Below are 18,630 nucleotides of genomic sequence, written 5' to 3'. Positions count from 1 at the left end.
GGTTACGGGGATGGGATGGGATGGGGTGGGAGGGAAATGATCATAAACTGCCTGAAAAATAGCTTTAGGATTCTGTAGGCATTCATCCTAGCGCAGCAGGCGACGCACGCAGTACCCACGGCGCTCCTGGGCTTGGGAATAGCCAGGGGGTGCTTTGGGAAGGGAGGGATGGCAATCAAATGGCTGAGTCCTGGCCAAAAGCAGCTGGGGATGCTCATCCCCATAGCGGCGGTGGGTGCCCATTGAATGCAAGCCCCCGGGGATGTTGGTCCCCCTCGGGAGGTGGGACTGGATCCCTGGGGAAGAGCGCCTGCAGCAGGGATGGACTCGGAGGGAGATGGGGCACAGAGGCTTCCCAAAGCACAGTGCTGGGGCTCTCCCAATGTGCAGGGAAGGGCGGCTCGGACGTGATCCAGCTCTCGGGAAGGTTGAAGGGTTTTGGCAGGCGCTGATTTTCCTAAATCAAAAGGAATAAGAAGGAATAAGAGGCGGATTTTGAAGACTTAAACCCGTTTGCATGAGGTCGATGCAGGCAGCACCCAAGGGAACTCCACTATTCCTGGCCACAACCGTGTTCAAACTCCGGTTATCCCTTCCCAAAGCCTGGCCGCTGCCTGGGTGCAGTGCGTTCGGAGAGGAAGGATTCCTTAGACACTTCCATCCCATTGGACAGGGCTTGGAGCAGCCTTGCTCTACTGGAAGGTATCGCTGCCCATGGCAGGGGTTGGAGCTGGATGAGCTTTAAGGTCCTTTCCAGTCCTTCCCGTTCCAGGATTCTGTTGCTTTTACAGGAAATTGCAGGTTTTACCAAGCAAGATTGGTAAATGCATTGTAAAAATGCATTCCCATTCCACATGGGACAAAGCTTTAAATTGGAAAAATAGGAATACGGGATTCTCATTGAAAGATGCAACCGATGTTGTTATCCTTTGGGGTTTGGCCTGAAGGCTTCTAGGCTTCAAAAGACAAGGGTGAACTGGGTGGAAAGGAAAGTCTCAATGGAGTGATTTAGTGGAAGGAAAAAGGAGGAAAACTCAAGGAATTTCCTCATGTTGCCCAGGGCCAGGCATCAGCTCTCTCTGACCCCAAAATGCAGCCACCAGCTTAGGGATTGAGGGTTTGGAAACGGGCTTTCTCCCTGCAGGCGCTCTTCTCCAGGATGCTGGTCCCCATCCCTATCCCATCCTGCCTCCTTGTCACCGCACCGGCACAAAACCTGCCCAGATGCCACCTTTGCCAAACAGCTCCTTTGGATGGGCTCTGGGAGCCAGGAGCGGTGCTGGGCTTCCCCTAAGGCAGTGCAAGGAGAGAGGAGCGAAAAGTCATGGTAGGATTTGGCCCCCTCCCCGAGCATCCATTGGCCAGCTCTGTGCATTGCTTCATGGTGCATCCCAGGATGATGGCGAGACAGAAGCAGATTTATGGAGATTTATCCGCTTTTCCCAACCAAGCGTTTTTTCCCAAAGTTTCTACTTGGAAAAATAACGCCCAAAACGTTGCTTATTATGAATTGGGATGACTTTAAAGGAAATCCTCCCAAAATTGGGTGAAAATCAAGAGCCAAAGAGGGAGAACGGGGCACATCCCTTCAGAGCCAACACCTACCCTGACTTTTCCTTCTCTCCCTGGTGATGGAGTTGGTTCGGGGTGAGACTCAGCACTGGGAGCAGGGAAGCCTGTGCTCAGCCCATGACCGGTGCCAGCTCACGCCAAACCTTGCCCAGGTACCAAAGCTTGGGGTGAGCATCCTGCCCCGAAATCCCTGCCCTGGGGAGCCTCCAAGCCATGGACCAGCTCAAATTTCCCTATGGAAACCTTGGAAATAGCCAATTGCTGCCGCAGAGTTTGTCCAATCGATGATTTTCTTCCTTTCGAATGGTAAATGTTTAATTCCCTCTCCCATTCCCATGTTCCGTTGAGCCTCGGGACGGCTCCGGGCAGGTTCTATGTGGTTGAACCCCCCATCCCTCCCTCCCCAAGCTGTATCCCGGGGAGATGCTCAGCTCTCACCTCCAAAATGCCAGCTCGGCATCGGCGGCAGAAGCAGATCTCCCTCCCTCCACCTCCGGTTTTCCATCCGGGAAGCAGGAGAGATGCTGCGGACCGTGATCCTCCTCCTTCGCCTACGCTGACCCCCTCCCCTAACCCCGAGCCGGCGATGCCGGACACGCACCTGAGCTCTTTGCACGGCCTTGCTTTGGAAATTAGGTGGGATTATCGACGTCTCATTGGTCTCATTTTATAGGTTTGATTTTTGTTTCCTTCACAAAGAGAAAGAGGAAATTAAAACCCAACCCAAAGGGGTTCTGCCCCGCTGGGGAGCAGCTTGCTCCGGAGATCCCAGCGGGAAGGAGGCATGGAAAACCCTCCTGGCACTCGACGCCATCCACGCCGCTGGAGCATCGGTGCAGAGCGACCCCGAAGCGGGGGACACAAAAACCACCACCAAAACACCCCCCCACCCCCCCCCCACACGCACCATTTTTGCTCATGAACTTCATGCCCTGACTCCCGAATTCACTCCTCTGAAGCTGAGAGCCTGGATGGAAAAGACCACAAACCCCAGGACTAAAAGCGCTCCGGCTTCCGTTGAGATGCGGGTTTAGATCCACCCGGAGCGATGCCGGAGCACATCCGCAGCATCCCGGCGGCAGGACTCCATCATCCCCTTGGGGCTGATGCCACGGGCAAGTACAGCTCGTGGGAAGAGCAGGGATACCCAGGGTCGCATCCGGCATCAGCTTCACCATGGTGGTGATGCAGTTTCAGGGCTCGGTTTATTGAAGAGGGGGGGGGGGGGGGGGGGGGGGGGGCTTGATTTTGGGGGGTTATTTTAGGGTTATATTCTTATTTTTGTGTCCGGGTCATTCTTACCCCCCTCCCCCCCCCCCCCCCAAGACTGTAAAACCCAGAAAACTCCTCCTAATTTTCAAAAGACAATGAGAAAAACGACAATCTTAAGACACCAACACCCTCCTTTGTGCTTCTCTAAGCCCGTTTCGGGTCTCCCTTTCTGTTCTCGTGCTCATTGTACTGTTGACGGTTACAATCGTGGGTCATTTTTTTTTTAAGTTGGGATTCTTGGATTTTATTTTTTTTTTTTCTGAGTTTGGGACAAAAAAAAAAAAAATTTCCATTTTTTAAAAAGGGGTGTTGCAAAAAAAAAAAAAAAAAAAAAAAGGAAGAAAAAAAAGAACCCCCCCACAAAAAACCATTGCACGATTTCAATGACAATAGTTAAAATGCTGCAGTTTTTAGAGATGTGGAAGCAAAAATGGAGCTTATTTATTCTCAAAGGCTATCAAAGGTGTAAAATGCATGAAGAAACAAAAAAAAAAAACCAACAAAAAACCTTTACAAAAAAAAAAAAACAAAAACAAAAAAAAAAGCCAAAAAAAAAAAGTGTAACCTGAACAAAGTGTAGCGTTCAAATTTGGGAAGGATGGCGAGAAAACACACAGAAAAAAAAAAAAGACAAAAAAAGACAAAAAAAAAAGGCTAATATATTGTGTTTGGGCTAGTTTGCTTTTGTTTTTAATTGTTCCTTTTTTTTTTGGAGAATGAAATACAATTGTGTATATTTTCATATTAAGAAGTATGCACTGATAATGTTTCCAAAATGATATATTCCTTTCTAAAAGTGTGGTTACTTAACCAAAGTCTTTGTTTCTGATCTTTTACCTTCTTGACATCTCTTGTGGATCCCTCCCCACCGCGCACGCGACCGGGGCTCGACGCCGCGGGCCGTAGGCAGAGGTAAGCTGGGGGGGGGGGGGTTCATAGACACACACCCCCCCCCCCCAACTCCACCAGCATCACCGCTTTGGTACCCCCATGGGGACCACTCATCACCCCATAGGACCCCACTGCTCCCTATGGGGTGATGGGGGGACCCTAGCGCCAGGGTGGGTTTGGTGCTGGTGGATGCTGGTGCTGGGGGGGGGGGATGGCTGTGACTGCCCCATCCCGGGAAGGCTGGTCTTTCCCAAAGTTTGGAAGAGCCAAGGCTGGCTCGTTTGTGGGGTGTTTGTGCTGGTGGGGCTGGGGCTGGTTGGGTCCATGGTGTACCCCTTTGGGGGGGGTGATGCTGGGGAGAGCAGCGTTGGGGGGGGGTCCTGGCCGTGTGCTGGGGGGGGGGGGGGGGGGGGGGGGGGGGGGCACCAGGAGCAGATGGGGGCTCTGTTGCTGGTGTGCACTGGGATAAGCGAGGCTTCACCCTGGCTTGGTGCAGGAGGAGGAGGAGGATGGAAGGAGGTCGCAGGGGCTGGTTCGGCAGTGGTAGCAGCAGGATGAGGCAGATCTCCATAAGGAAACATGGGGATGGAGCAGGACCCTAAGTGATGCCTTGAGCCTCAGATGGGGATGCATTAGGAGGGTGTTGAGGATGGATGGGTGTGGGGATGGTCTCGATGCAGTGATCACACCGGGTCGGGTGCTATGGGATGGGGTGACCCCCGCTGCTAAACGGGGTGGGTTTGGGGGGCGGCGAAGAGCCCGGCTGCGTTGGAGGCTTGGATGAGGGTGGATGGAGATCCTTTGGGAAGGCGTTTGTTGCTGTGTGTATGGGGCTGCTGCCGGGGTTGGGGGTCAGAGGGTTGCTGGAGGTGTTCAATCCGGAGCTGGTCACAAAGGGGCTGTGCATGGTCCCATGGGGGAAAGCGGGGGGAGGAGAAAGAAGGTTTCCTTTTCTTGCCCCCTTCATTTTCCTCTTCCTTCCCCCCCCCCCCCCACCTCAGCAAAGCAGGGAAAAAGCAAATCTACATCCCCCCCCCCCCATTTTCCATGGAAAATTCCACCTCCTGCACTCCCCCCCCCCCAATGCTTTTGCTGGGAATTGGGAAGTCGGCTCTGGGGAAATGCTGGAAGTGGCCGAGGTCAAGCAGGATCCCTTGGCATGGGGAAGGCGTTTGCATCTTCCCAGCCGTACCTTCTCTGTGCCCCCCCCTCCCAGTGCCACATCCCGCATTCCCCTCCGGAATGAGGCCCGATTTGGAGCCGTTTGGGGTGTTCAGAACACCCAAAGTGGCAAAAACTTCATCCCCGTCCGCCTCTCGCAGGGCCATGGGGGAGTCCGTAACCGAGGGCTTCAGCTCTTGTCTCCCTGTCCCAATCCCACTTCATTTCCCTTTGCCTTTCCCTCTTCCCAGCCCACTTCACTTCTCCTCCCCCTTTTCTTCCCCCCCCTGTTTCTTATCTTTTTAACGCAGAAAAGCTCAACCAAGTGTTAGGTTTCGCTACCTCCATCGCCCTTCCCTGCCCCAAGCCAGAAGCCTCTCCCTTCTCTGGCCTCCTCTCCCCTTCCTCCTCTTCTCCCTCTGCTCTTGGGCTGTTTTACCTGGCTCCTGTACCTGTAAATAGCGAGGTTCACTCGGGCACCGATGGTAACAGGGCAGAAAACCGGCTTTTGAGTCGGGGGCTTCTTTTTGTTGTATTGATATGAAATGAGATTCTATTTTTGTCAGAGTATATTGTAATAATACTGACCTCGGCCGTGGCCGGCCTTGTACAGCTATTTCTTGTTCAACACCCCCTTGGCTCTTCCCACATAGCCCCCTCCCCATCCCTCTCTGCTCCCCACTTTTCCATGCCCCAACCCGGTGATGGTTTGAGCCCTGCGGATGCTTTTCCATAGGGGGCTCTTGGATTGCTGGGGTGTCACCTATGGGGCCCTGGGGGTCAGCACCACCCAGCAACAGCTTTTGTGGGAGCCTTGGAAACGGGAAGGTACCCAGGGATGCTGTGGCTCTCCTGCGCCCAGCAGGAATAGGGGACCTCGGAGGAATGGATGTGGTTGTCCCAGCTCCCCTCCATTCCCCAGCCCGCTGGAAACCCCATTGATGTTCAGTTTATTCCTCTGGAGCTCCGTTGTGAGTGAAGTCCTCTTTGGAATATGCTTCCTTTAAGCCAGAAGAGGGTGGTGTGGCTCAGACCTCGCCGCATCTTCCAAGCAGGCAGCGATGGGGTTTTTATAGCATCCTCATCCCGATGCCATGGGGAGAGGCAGAGAAGGGCAAGAGCTGCTCCCCCCTGCATTTAACCACAGCGCAGAGCAGTACAGAGCATCCTTTCCCCAGCATGGGCTGGATGCTGGGGTGTCCCTGAGGGCTCCCAGCAAACGCCTTCAGGACTAAGGGATGAAGCAGCCCCATCACCAAGCTCAGGCCATGACTCCCCTTCTCCCCACGGCTCTTCCCAAGCAGTTTGCAGGGGAATGGGATGCTGAACCAAGTGGGACCATTGCGGCTGTGCTGTTAATCCCATTGGGTCCTGTGATGGCCTCTGGGTCAGGTCCTCAATCTTCTCCCATCCCCAAGCCCCCCATAGCTCGAGTAAAGCAGGTAGGTGTTAGCATACCCTGGGGCACCTGCAACCGTCTTGGTGACATAGAACAGACCCTTTAAAGGATGCACTAAAATAAGGGAATAAAGCAGAAATCGCCCTCTCCTCAGCTCCTCTGTACGGGGTTAATGGGATCCCCTGCACAGCTCGGTCTGCATCAGCCCAGGCAAGCTCTTCTCCTTCTTTCCCCCTAAGGATGCTGCACAGGTAGAGACGAACCAGGACGTGCACTTCCCCTGAGGAGTTTATTTATTGTTTTGAGAATCAATTGAAAAGGAAAAGGACAAAAAGGACAAAAAAAAAAGGATGAACTGTGTATCTATAATATATCTCTCTATATTTTTGAGCCTCTTTTTGTTCTCCTGATGCTCCTCCACTTTACGTGTGTGTGTGTGTACGTGTGCGTGCGTGTGCGAGGCGAGGGGTTCTGCGCCCAGCCGGTGGCAGATTGGGACGCTCATAGGGATGCTCATGGGATGCTCACGGGATGGGCACGCTCGTCCATGCAGTACGGAGCGGGAGACACCCTGGTGTGTGCATGGAGAAGGGGACCGGGGTGTCCCCTTGCTCCATGCTTCGGGGGGGGATGCTGCCAAGCAGCAGCGTTGCAAGGGAGGATTTATGGAGTTTGGAACCGGGATCTTTGCCTAATTCCATCTTTCTCTTGAGTATTTGCTGGCCTGGCTGGACTCCATCACCCCCATCCCTATCCCTTCCCATCCCTGCTCCCGACCTGCACCCTTGACAATCAGTGGCTCCTTCCCAGGGACTGCAGTTGAGGCGTCTGGTTTGGTTTTCCAATATCCCTTTTTTTTTGTGCTGTATGGTGATGCGTTATTGTATATTCCACACTAAGATAAAACAAAGGGAAAAAAAAATAACAAAAAAGGAAAAAAAAAAAGAAAAATATATTAAAAAAAAATGATGATGATGATGATTACCATGAAAAATTCTTATGAGTTTTGTTTGGAAACTCTTTCACTATATTTGTTGTAAAGAGGTTTACTATTAAAAAAGAAAAGAAAATACACGTTTCTGATAATTTCCGCTGCTTCTGGCTCTTTCTTTCCTGGGTTCAAGCTCCTGCTGAGGTGGGGATGGGCCTTGGGCTGTCCCAGCACCCAGGGCAGTGGGATACATCTGGGGCAGCCACCGGCACCCTGCTTTCCTCCTCAGGTATCCTCAAGTCTCCCATCCCTGTCCTTGGGATCCAGGCAGTTTGAGGACCTGGGGACAGGTACCCCACCAGCAGCCCTAAGGCGAGGTGATGGCTCCCTGGGGATGCTGCGGGGAGATGAAGTTCTGATGTCTCCCATCCCTGCTTGCTTGCTTGGCTGCGATGGACACCCCGAGACAGCCCTTGCTGTGGCTCCATGTGGATCAGGCCCACGTTTCCCAATCAAAGCCTTTCCCAGTGGGTGTCGGACCATCCCCTGATCCTCATGAGCCTGGGTTTAGCGCAAGGAAGGCCTCGCTGTGCCTGCAGGTGGGACTTCTGTTGGGCTGCCAGCGAGGATACCGGGTAAGTGGGAGCTCCTGAGGATGGTTTGGGGTCCCCGTTGCCCCCTTGGCTCTCCGTGGGGTGTCTTTGGGACCAGGGGAGCTGGTGTGGGGGACACTGGGGGGAACTGGTACAAGCTGGGGCGGGGGGGGAGACAGAGATGGGGACCCTGCACGGTTGCATTTGGCCACCAGGTGGCGGCAGAGCGCAGGGAGCCGCGGCAGCGCTGGCTGCGCAGCGATGATCCCAATCCCGTTGGGAATTCCTTGAGCTGCCCCTATGCGGACCCCCCCAGTGCTAACAGAGAGCAATAGGCAGCCAGCGTGATCCACAGGGAAGGCAAGGACACATCCCATGGCCTGCAGCGCTGGATTTGGAGCTGCCCCGGTGGTGCCCAGCATTCCCGGCGTTGAGTTTCTCCATCCCATGAAGATGCTCGAAGTCCAAAGCCATTCACCTCCAACAGGCTGCTCCTCGCAGGCCTTTGCCCGAATGCAGGCAGCTGGCTCCAGATTTTGCCACTGTTTTCCGTGATGGAAAACGCCATTCCAAGTAAGGGAAGAGGCTGGATGGTTGTGGTCCCTCTTGTGACCCTTGGTTAAAGCATTATCCAGGTCTCAGTTTCCCTACACATGATGCTCACTCCTGCGGCCAGAAACTACTCTTTGTGTGGTCAAAGATCAGTAAAAGAATAGCAAAAGGTCAGTAAAACGATAGTAAAAGATCAATAAAGGAATCGTAACAGAATCAAGCACGGGTTTATCTGTTATTCCTTGATTTTGGAATTGTGGTCGTAGCCCCGGAGAGGGACCTGTGGCTCAGCACTGTGTGGTGCTTCAATCAGAACATGGTTTATCCCCCCTCGGCGCCAGCACTGCTCTGTACAATCAGAACCACAAATCAAAAGGAAGCCGAGGAAATTATCCATTGGGAATTCTCCATTTCCCAGCTCGGAGTTCGGGGCGGTTCGTGTTCGCTCCAAGAAGTTGAGCTGTGAGAGATGGGGAAATTCCCACTAACTTTGGCTTTTGCTCCCGTCCGGGGCTGGGATGAGCTGGGGCTGGGGTGTGCATCACCCTCCCAGCATTGGGAAGAGGCTCATGTGGCTACAGCACCGGGAAGAATCCGCATGGATTTATATCCATTGGGAATCGGTCCCCTGCGACACCCCGGAGCATCTGACCAGCTCTTCCCACATTTCCCCCTCCTGAGCACATGGCATGTGGTTATATTCTTATATCTGCTTATATTCTTATAGGGGATACCATTATTATAGGTGTTGTTATAGGTGACAATGCCATTATTAGCATTATAATTACTATTAATATTATTGATTATAATGATATTAATGATGTTATTGCTATTTGCATATGCTATGATGTTCATATATGTGGTGATACCCTTGTAGGTGATGGCATTATTATAAGTGATCTAATGATTATATGTGGTGTTGTTATAGGTGATATTATTATAGGAGGTTATTATGCTATTGATATTATGGATATTACTGAGATTGATATGTTATTATATTCTTATAGGTGATATCATTATCTTATCTGATATTATTATTATCCATGGTTCTGATTATTATTAGACACTATAGGTGATGATTTATTATCATTGATACTAATGATAATCATGATATTGCTATTGATATTCTTACGTGTGATGATATTCTTATAGGTGATATCATTATTCCAGGTGATATTATTATACATGCTGATGGTTATTACACATTATAGGTGATTATATTATTATTATTGATGCTAATAATGATCATGATATTGGTATTGCTATTCTTACATGTGATGATATTCTTAGAGGTGATATCATCATTCTAGGTGATACAATTATAGGTGGTGTTACAAGTGATGTTATAGGTGATTATTGCTAATAATTATTATTAATACTGCTTATTGATATTCTTATAGGTGATTATATTCTGATAGGTGATATCATTATTACATGGGATATTATAGGTGTGTTATAGGTGATATTATTATAGGTTTTATTATTATAGGGTTGTATTATTAGTGTTCTTATTGCTGTTGATGATGATATCATCGCTATTATTAATACTCCCATTATCACTATTATTATTCCCACCACCACCATTATAACCTGAGGAATCCGGGCCTCTGCACTGGGAGCCGTCTGCCACGTCGCATTGTTCTCAGCCCTTAGTGGAAGCGACCCCCTTTTCCTCGGGGGTTTTTTTTTCCTTGCGGGTTTGGGTTGATTTCTCCTCTTTTCCCTTCCTTTCGTCTCCACGCTCCAGGGCACAAACTGTAAAAAAATACATTGGGAATGAAACCCGGCCCCCAAAGCCCCTCCAGGACAGGTCGAGCCCTTTCTGCTAACAACCCTCCAGCCCAGCCTTGGAACCTCGGCGAGTGAAGGATTTTGCAGCAAATAATGGATCATTTTCCCATTTACCCATGATGCAAGGATTAATAACTAATCCCATCAAAGGACATCTGCTTAGATTGTTCCTTGTCACTGAAAGTAAATAGAGCCTTTTAGTCTTTAGACCTAAACTCCTCTGAGGTTATTATGCGCAGGGAACCTCCTACAAGCCCTTGCTTTCTCTTTTGCTCCTGCTGTGCCTAACCCTGGAGGGAGAAAGCAAACTTTGCTAGGCCCTGGACATAAAGGTTATTTGCTCCAATGGAGGAGACTTTGATGCGAGGCCGGGTAAGCCGAGACCCTCGCCCTCCCCTAAGGCTCGGCTCTAGCAGGGGGCTGCAGCCCGCCGAGCCCTTTGAGCCGCATTGTCCTGCCTCTGCGCACGATTTCCCCCTTTCAGGATGGGGATGCTGCGGCTTCGCTTGCACACGCACTCCCCCCCCCCCCCCTCACCCCCGTTTAGGTGGTGTTTTGGAGCTGCTTTTTGGGGGTTAAATGGGAAAAGGAGGAATTGGTTGGATCTGGGTCTAAAACCTCAGAGGAAAAGGCTCACGGGGTGGGATGGATGGAGCTGGGGGCTCCATCCGCCTGCAGGATGTTGGAGGTGCAGCCCCGTAGAGGGAAAGATCCAGGTCTTGAGGGCAAAAGAGCTGGGAAATAATGGACTTCTTGTTAAGTAACAGATCTAACTCGGGGGGTTCATCTGCAGGGCTCCCAACGCTCCATAAAAAGCGGCTTTTTGGGGACGGGGACTCTGAAAGGAGCGGACGCAGCCAAAATGTGGGCAAATTGCCCCAAATAGACCTCGTCCTCTGCTCAAGGGGCTGCCACCTGGAACTATGAACCAAAAGGCCTTCCCAGGGCAGAAAGGAGGAGGCATCCATGGCGAGAGCATGGAAAAGGTCGCAGTGGAGCCGAGTTCTCCTTCCCTCTCCTTGTGCTGGGGTGGAAACCAGCACCCGTGCCAGGCCGTTGGAGGGATGCATGCTGTAAGCATTGCAGAACATCTAAAATTAGAGGGTTGGGGTGGGCTTTTCCCCCCCCTTCTTTGCAGAACATGGGTGAGCGGCTCATCCCCCAACACCAGCTGTGGGCTTTTCTGCTCTCGCTTTGGGGGGGAAAAAAGCTTCCTCCGAGATAGAGACAAAAAAGAAACGCTGCTCCCAAATCCAAGAGGGATTCTAAAGCGGGGCCGTGGGCCCTGACCTGGGAAATCCTCCAACATCCACGTGGAAAACCGGCCTCGTCGGCCCTTTCCCGCATGGGGAAGCCGCTCCTGCTGGGCCTCCCATCCCTGTGATGCTGCTGCCATCGGGACCCGGCTTCGAGCTCCGGCGAAGGGAACAATTGCAGGGAAAAGCCAGTGGGAGTTCAAAAGGAGCAATAGTGAATTAAACGCCGGCAATTTCCCTTATTTTCTGCCGCTTAAAGGTGCACGCTGGGAATGTTGAAATATCCTTGTTATCCCCTTCAATACCTCGGGAAGCTGTTTTTAACGAGCAGGGCTGTAATCAGGCCGCGTTCGTGCCAGGCATCTCTTACTAACAAACCCATTCTCCAAAAGAGCTGTCCAGATCAAAGCCCTTTTGAAGGAGAAGAAAAGGCACCTGCTGGACTGAGTGCGTCGGGCAGCTGTGGGAGCCGGGGTAGGTGCCGGGGGGACACTTCACCCCATTCCATCCAGACAAAACACAGCTCCCCTCCGCTATGGGAAGAGGGAATATTTGCATTCGGGTTGGGTTTGATGGGGTTTGGGGGCCGGGGGGGGGGGGTTCTGCTGTGGGTTTTTATTGCTGTCGGCTTAGGAAAACATCCCAAAAGGCCCAAACAATCCCATAGAAATGAAGTTCCTTCTTTCCAGGCTCCAGCCCCCTTCCCCTCGGATGCTGCCAGGTTATAGGGCTGTTTCTGAAGGCATCCGGCTGCGGTTTGGCCTTTTAGGTGAACTGTTCCAATGTCCACCTGAGGTAGGAAAGACTCGGTGGGGAGAAGCAGGAGGAAGACACAAGACACAAGGAGCTGGCTCAGGGAGAAGGGGGTTGTTTCCCTGTGGGTGCTGGTGGGTGAGGATGGAGCAAAAGGTGAGGGTGTCCATGGCTGGCACAGCCCTGGAGCTTCTCTGCTCCTGTCCTTCAGCACGCAACCGAAAAGCATCTTTTGTTGCACTTGTCTTTGTCTGGGGGGATGCTGCAGCCGTGGCACTGCGAAAGTGCCCAGTGAAAGCACAAGTGGGTGAGACAAAGACCTTTCCTTGGCAATCACCAGCTCCAAACCCCTCTCCTTCCCCTCAAATCTATGAGATTAGAGCTCAGACACCCCAGATTTGAAAGGAATTCTCCACAAGGAGAATTTCGACCCAAACCCTGTATCTGACCATCACCCCGTATCAGCAAGATGCGCTTCTAAGAGGCCTCCCACACGGAGCTGATAGGCAATAAGGAAAGGATTTCCCTGCAAAATCCCACCAGGACTGGTCCATGCCAGGGCCCTGCAGGCTCTCAGCACCCTCTGAAGGCATCACAGCCTCGGAGATGCTCCCTGGTGCCCAGCACCAGCCAGCAAAAGGCTCATCCGTTCCTATGGGCAGAGCATTTTGCGGTGGCTCTTTTGCCCCTCCACACGCAGAGGGGCACGGGGAGCATCTCCCTGCGGGAGTCCTTGGGTGGATGGAGCTGGTGTGTGCACGCGTGTTCACGTATGTGCACCCAACCACGTATGCACCCCATGTGCGCATCGCAGCCTGCGTGTCCTGCACGCGTGGTAAGTGCACCCTGCGTGCTCCCAACGGCTGCGTGCCTGGGGCACACGCAAGTGGGGTACATGTGGGGAAGGGATGGGTGCACCCCAAGGCTTTCTGAGCCGGTTTAGGGGTGCTGCTGGTGCATTCATCACCCCCTTCACAACGGGCACCCCCACACACACAATGCAGCTCCCCGATGTGCGTGGCCTCATGGGGCTGCGGGGAAGGGGCTGGGGGGGGCTGCGCAAAATCAAGCCAAGACTTTGACATTAAACCCGAGGGGGCTGCACCCCTGCCTTGGTGTGTGTGTGGGGGGGAACATCCCCAGCACCCGCTATAGTTTGTGCGCAGCGATGGGCGCGTTTCGGGGCAGAATTAAGGGGTTGCTTTGGGTTTGATGGGGGCTTTTTTTGCATCAAGGTAAGGGCTACGCGGCTCCGGTGCGCGCAAGTCCCGCGGGGCGCCGCGGGTCCCCTCTCCTGGGACAGCGAGCGCCGAAAATCCCGGTTTTCCCAAAGGAAAATCCTCCTGGATCACCCCCCTCCGCTCGCCGCAGCTCGGGATTTGCCTCCCATCAGCAGCTCGCTTAAAGAAAAGCATCCGTTGAAGCCGCTTGGTTTTCCCTAAATAACGCCCGTGTGGGATCCCCGGTGCCGTGCAAAAGGAATGGGAGCTGGGACGGCTGTGGGGAAGGGCTGGGTGCCCTCCGACGGAGGAGCCGGCACTTCCGCAGGTATTCCAGAGGGAATTCCGGGAAAGCCGGCATGAATCTCCCTCTCTTTTCCTTCCACTTGAAAGTTCAATAGAGGAGAAAATAAAGCGGAGCTTTGCGCCCCAAAACTTGCGGTGCGGAGGGGCCGGGCACATCCCCTCCTGCTCCCGGCACTTTGGGAATTGCGGCTTTGGGATGAGAAGTGGGGGGGGGAAATGAAAATGATCCCATTTTTGGAGCATGATGTGGGGGGCGAAGCCGCCGTCCTCGCCCGCGGGTGGTGAAGCGATGCCGGAGCCGCCGGGGCTGGGGTGAGGGCTTACGGGGAAAAGGCTTCGTCTCATCGGGGAACTGTGGATTTGCCAAGAGGGGAGGAACCGAAAGGGATCTGGATCGATTTTTCCCCCTTTCCCAAACAGCGCTCGGTCCGTTCCGCAACTCGCAGGGGATCTGTAGAAACTGACGGCTTCATTCCCTAAATATAAATCAGACTCAAATCAAAATCTGGGATGCGATGGAAGGGAGATGCCCGGGATGCAGGAGGATCCCTCAGCCTGGCGCTGGTTTCCATTTTGGGCCGTTCACAGTAAATAAATGAAGGGGATGGGGGGAAAATAAGTGTGTAAAATAATCGATCCTGGGAGCTGAGGAATTAATGAGGGATGAGGCAGGGGAATGCGGGGAGCAGGGACCTGGATGGAGCCGGGACAAGCGGTTCAGCTGCAGAGCTGCGGATGCGGCCGCTGGAAAAGGGCTTTTCCCAACTAAAAAAAAGGGGGAAAACGGGGGGGAAAAGGGAAGGAATAAAGACAGAACCCGCTGCGGTTACCTCCGTCCGGGGCTGTTGCGCTGGCCCGGCTCGGAGCGGGACTGACCCGGACTTACGGAGCTGCTGCGGCCGGTAATGTGCGTGCCCCCCCCACAACCGAAGCCCTCGGGATGGGTTTGTCCACTTTGGGTGTTTTTAGAGCTCTTATTCAACCCAAAACCCGTGTTGAGGGGAAGGAATCGATTCCCGGGTTTCATTTCATTATCGTGATATTAACGTGGGGAAAAAAACGTTATTTATGGGGAATTAAAACCCATCAATCCCGAGTAGGGAAGGAAATCGGAGTCCAACTTGGAGCGAGCGTTATTTACCTTTAATAAAGCGAGATTCGGGCTTGGGGAAGGAGGAAAACAAAGTCATTCCCCAAATAGAAAGACGGAGGCACAAACCCGGCTGGAACTCCATAAAATACCTTGGTGGGAGATGCTGCTGAGAGGGGGGGACACCCCCTCCCTGCGGTGCCTCCCCCATCTTTGGTTACTAAATCTCAGTAACCAAATCTGCGCTTATTAAGCAAAAAAATAGACCCCCAAAACCCGACGATGCCCAGAAAATTCCTTATTGCAACGGGGAAACGCGCGATCGAGCGTGTGCGCTGGAAAATCACCCTCTTAAAGCGGGGGTTTCTAGAAATCGAACGTAAAAAGTCCGTAATTCCCCTCAAAAGCCTCCTCTCGGTGCCAGAGGCGAGGCTGGGAGCGTTCCGAGCCCCCCTCCCCAAGGGGCTGCGGACCCTTTTAGACGGAATTAACGGGGTTTTCCCTGCAGGGCACGGGCTCAGGGTTTTGGGGAGCTCCTCGGGGAGTTTAATCCCAAAAGGAGGGGATTTTATTGTCATTTTTAATTTTAAAATAACGGGGTTTGGGCCACATTCGGAGCAGGGACGCGGACGCGCCCCGGGTTCTTTGTGCACCCGCGGCCCCTCCGTTTGCCTTTAAACCCACCCCACCACCCCCAAAACCCCTTTATTTCCCCTTCTCTTATCCCTTCAACCCCACGATTCCCGACCCGAAACCCGCTGCACTTCCCCCGAGGCGCTCACCCCCCCCCCCCCCACCCCCACCCCTCCCTGCGCGCCTGCGGAGCGGGGTTGCTAGATTTGCATATATGGTAATGAGCTCTTAATTGCAATCCTCGCTGATCGATTGCGAGCAATAAGCAGGTTAAGCTTGGAAATACGGCCCCCACCCCCCTCCTTCCCCGGCCCCCCCCGCCCCTCGTTTGCAGCCCAACTTTTGTTAACTCCAACACGTATACTTTACGTATAGGCTACGTGGAGGCTCCGCGGACGCTCCTATATATCCTTACGCCGGGCACGGCCCCTTCTCCTCCGCCGGCGGCTCCGGTCCCGGGGCCACCGAGGAGACCAGCGGGCTACGGGGAGGGGCGGGCAGGGTAGGCAAGGAAGGCAGAGCGATGCAGGCAGGGCACTGGGGTGCAGGCAGGACAGGAGGGCAAGGAGGCAGAGAGATGCAGGCAGGGCACTGGGGTGCAGGCAGGGTAGGGAAGGGAGGTAGAGCGATGCAGGCAGGGCACTGGGGTGCAGGCAGGGTAAGGAAGGGAGGTAGAGCGATGCAGGCAGGGCACTGGGGTGCAGGCAGGGTAAGGAAGGGAGGTAGAGCGATGCAGGCAGGGCACTGGGGTGCAGGCAGGGTAGGGAAAGGAGGTAGAGCCGTGCAGGCAGGGCACTGGGGGTGCAGGCAGGCTAGCGCAGGGAGGCAGAGCGATGCAGACAGGCTCTGGGGTGCAGGCAGGGTAGGGAAAAGAAATAGAGCCGTGCAGGCAGGGCACTGGGGTGCAGGCAGGATAAGAGGGCAAAGAGGAAGGGAGGGATGGCGATGCAGGCAGGTGAGCAGAGCAGGCAGCGCAGGCAGGACCCACTGGCCTTATGGGCGCATTCCCCTCGAGGTGGGCTGAAGAACCAGGGGGGAACCCCGGGCCGGACAAGTCCCCCTTGGCCAACCGCTTCCCCCCCGCCCCACAACAGCCCTGCGGCTGCTGCCGGCAGCCGGGCCGGGGCGCGGAGCCCCCGCGGGCCGCGCTGGGCCGGCCCCGCAGCCGGACAAACAATGTGAGACTTGGCGGAACAAAAGCGGCGGGGCTTGGGTTGCTGAACACGTCTGAGGCCAGACGAGCAGCGCGATTTATTGGACTCGGTGAGAAAATCATAGCAAAAAATAAAGGGGGGGGGGGGCTGCGAAAAAGGGGGGGTCTGGGGGGCTCCATCCCTTAAAATGGCTTTATAGGGGCTGCGGAGTCGGGAAGGGGATGCTCCGGGAGCGGGACCTTGGGGGGGGGGTGTTCCTATGGCGGCTGCGGGGTCGGCAGGTGGGATGCCCCACCCTCTCCGGGCATCTGAGCTTAGAAAGTTTGGGGATACCCCCCCCCGGGTTTTACACACACCCCCCCCCCCCCCATCCACGGTGGTTCTTTCCCGGTCCCAGAGGGGATCCAGACCCACTCCGGGTGGGGTGCAGCCAAGGACCGAGGTTTGGGGTGCTGGTCCTTGAAGGGATGCTGCCATTCCCGGTCGTGGTCCCCCAGCGTGTCCGTTGCTCATTGTTGCCCTCCACGCCAAGAGATCCCCCCCATCCCGATAGGGTGTGAGGGGGGGAGGCCCAAATCTCCCTCCTGCGAGCGACTGGGGGTGCTTTGGGGACACGAACACGGGTGACCCCCGTTCCCTGCACACACACCCCCCCCCCGGCCGGGCTCTGGGGGAAGGATTTGGGGGTGCGCAGAGCTGGGGACTCGCTACCGAGCAACCAAATCGCGTTGGATGGGGCTGTAATGAAACGAAATTAACCCCGCGTTACAACAGCGGAGGTTACGCTCCTTTTCCTCCTCCCTCCGCGGCTGAACTGGGCCGGGTGTGAAGCTGAGGGGCAATGGGAAGAGTCCCCCCGCTTCCAAACTTCTCCCTGCGTGGCCTTCCTTTAATTCCCCCCCCCCCAATTCCCAACCAGGGCCGAGCGGCTCCGTTCAGTTAAAGCCCGATGGGAGAACCCCGCAGCAGGCCGAGAAGGGCCCCAAAATGAAGTAATTTTGGGGGGGGGGGGGGAGGTTATTATAGTTGGAGCCGTTATTCGGGGCAGATGCGACGCTCGGGGCTGGTGATGGTGAAAATCCCGCGCGGCTTTTTCCTGCCCAGGAACCTTTGAATTTAAATTTCAATTTTCTTGAATTTGTAATTTGTAATTTTAAATTTCACCAATTTTGTTTTTTAATCTTAATTTTAAATTTTAAATTTTCCCAAATATATATATATATAAAACTATAAAATCCGCATCCCTATCCCTCATTTTCCCTTCCTGGGGAAGGAGGGAGTTTGTGCTTCAACGTTGCACGGGGAAGAATAAAATCGCGCAGCATTTGGGGTAGGTTTTGATTCCTCTTTCGGTTCATGCGTAGATTCCGGTCTCTGCAGCGCTGGGACCCGCGGGGTCAAATCCTGCCCAGCTCCGCTCCCCCTTTAGCCTCCCCAAAATGAAGTTTTCCCTTTACGCAATGGCCTGCGAGCTCCTTTTAGGGCTGGGAAGCTTCAAATCGGCCGTGCCCGGTGGGATGCCGCGATCGCGGCGGCGGCTCTCGGGTATTTACCGGCCGGTTTGGGTGGCTTCGGTCTCCCTAAAGCGACTTTCGGCAGGAGCGAAGTGCGGAGCCGGGCTTGGGTTGATAATGACACACGAAATGCACCCGAGCATCTCTGGGGTCCTTTCCCGATAAGCCTCCCGGCTCGGGATGGCTCGAAAGCGACCTTAATATATACATATACATATATATATATACATATATGCATATATATATACACACACACCATATGTCATTGGGATAATCCCGCGGTGAATGTCAGTTTGAAAGTGGAATCCGTATCATTGCATCGCGTCTCGGGATATAACAGAATTCATCGTGTTTATTCTTTTGGCGGCTTCAACGCGAAATTCAAGGATAATTCCCGGAGGAGCCTAAAATACCGATTTCGACCGTTTTTAACCGATTTTCTTTTTTCTTCGAGTGGATTTCTGAAAAAGGAGACTAAAAAGAGGAGGAAGCGCGGGGCCGCGTCCCCAAAATCCCCTCTGAGGGATGCTTGATACGGGGGG

This window comes from Lathamus discolor, chromosome 24 (assembly GCF_037157495.1).
Source record: "Lathamus discolor isolate bLatDis1 chromosome 24, bLatDis1.hap1, whole genome shotgun sequence".
NCBI classification, from domain to species: domain Eukaryota; kingdom Metazoa; phylum Chordata; class Aves; order Psittaciformes; family Psittacidae; genus Lathamus; species Lathamus discolor.
This window is presented reverse-complemented; position numbering follows the sequence as displayed.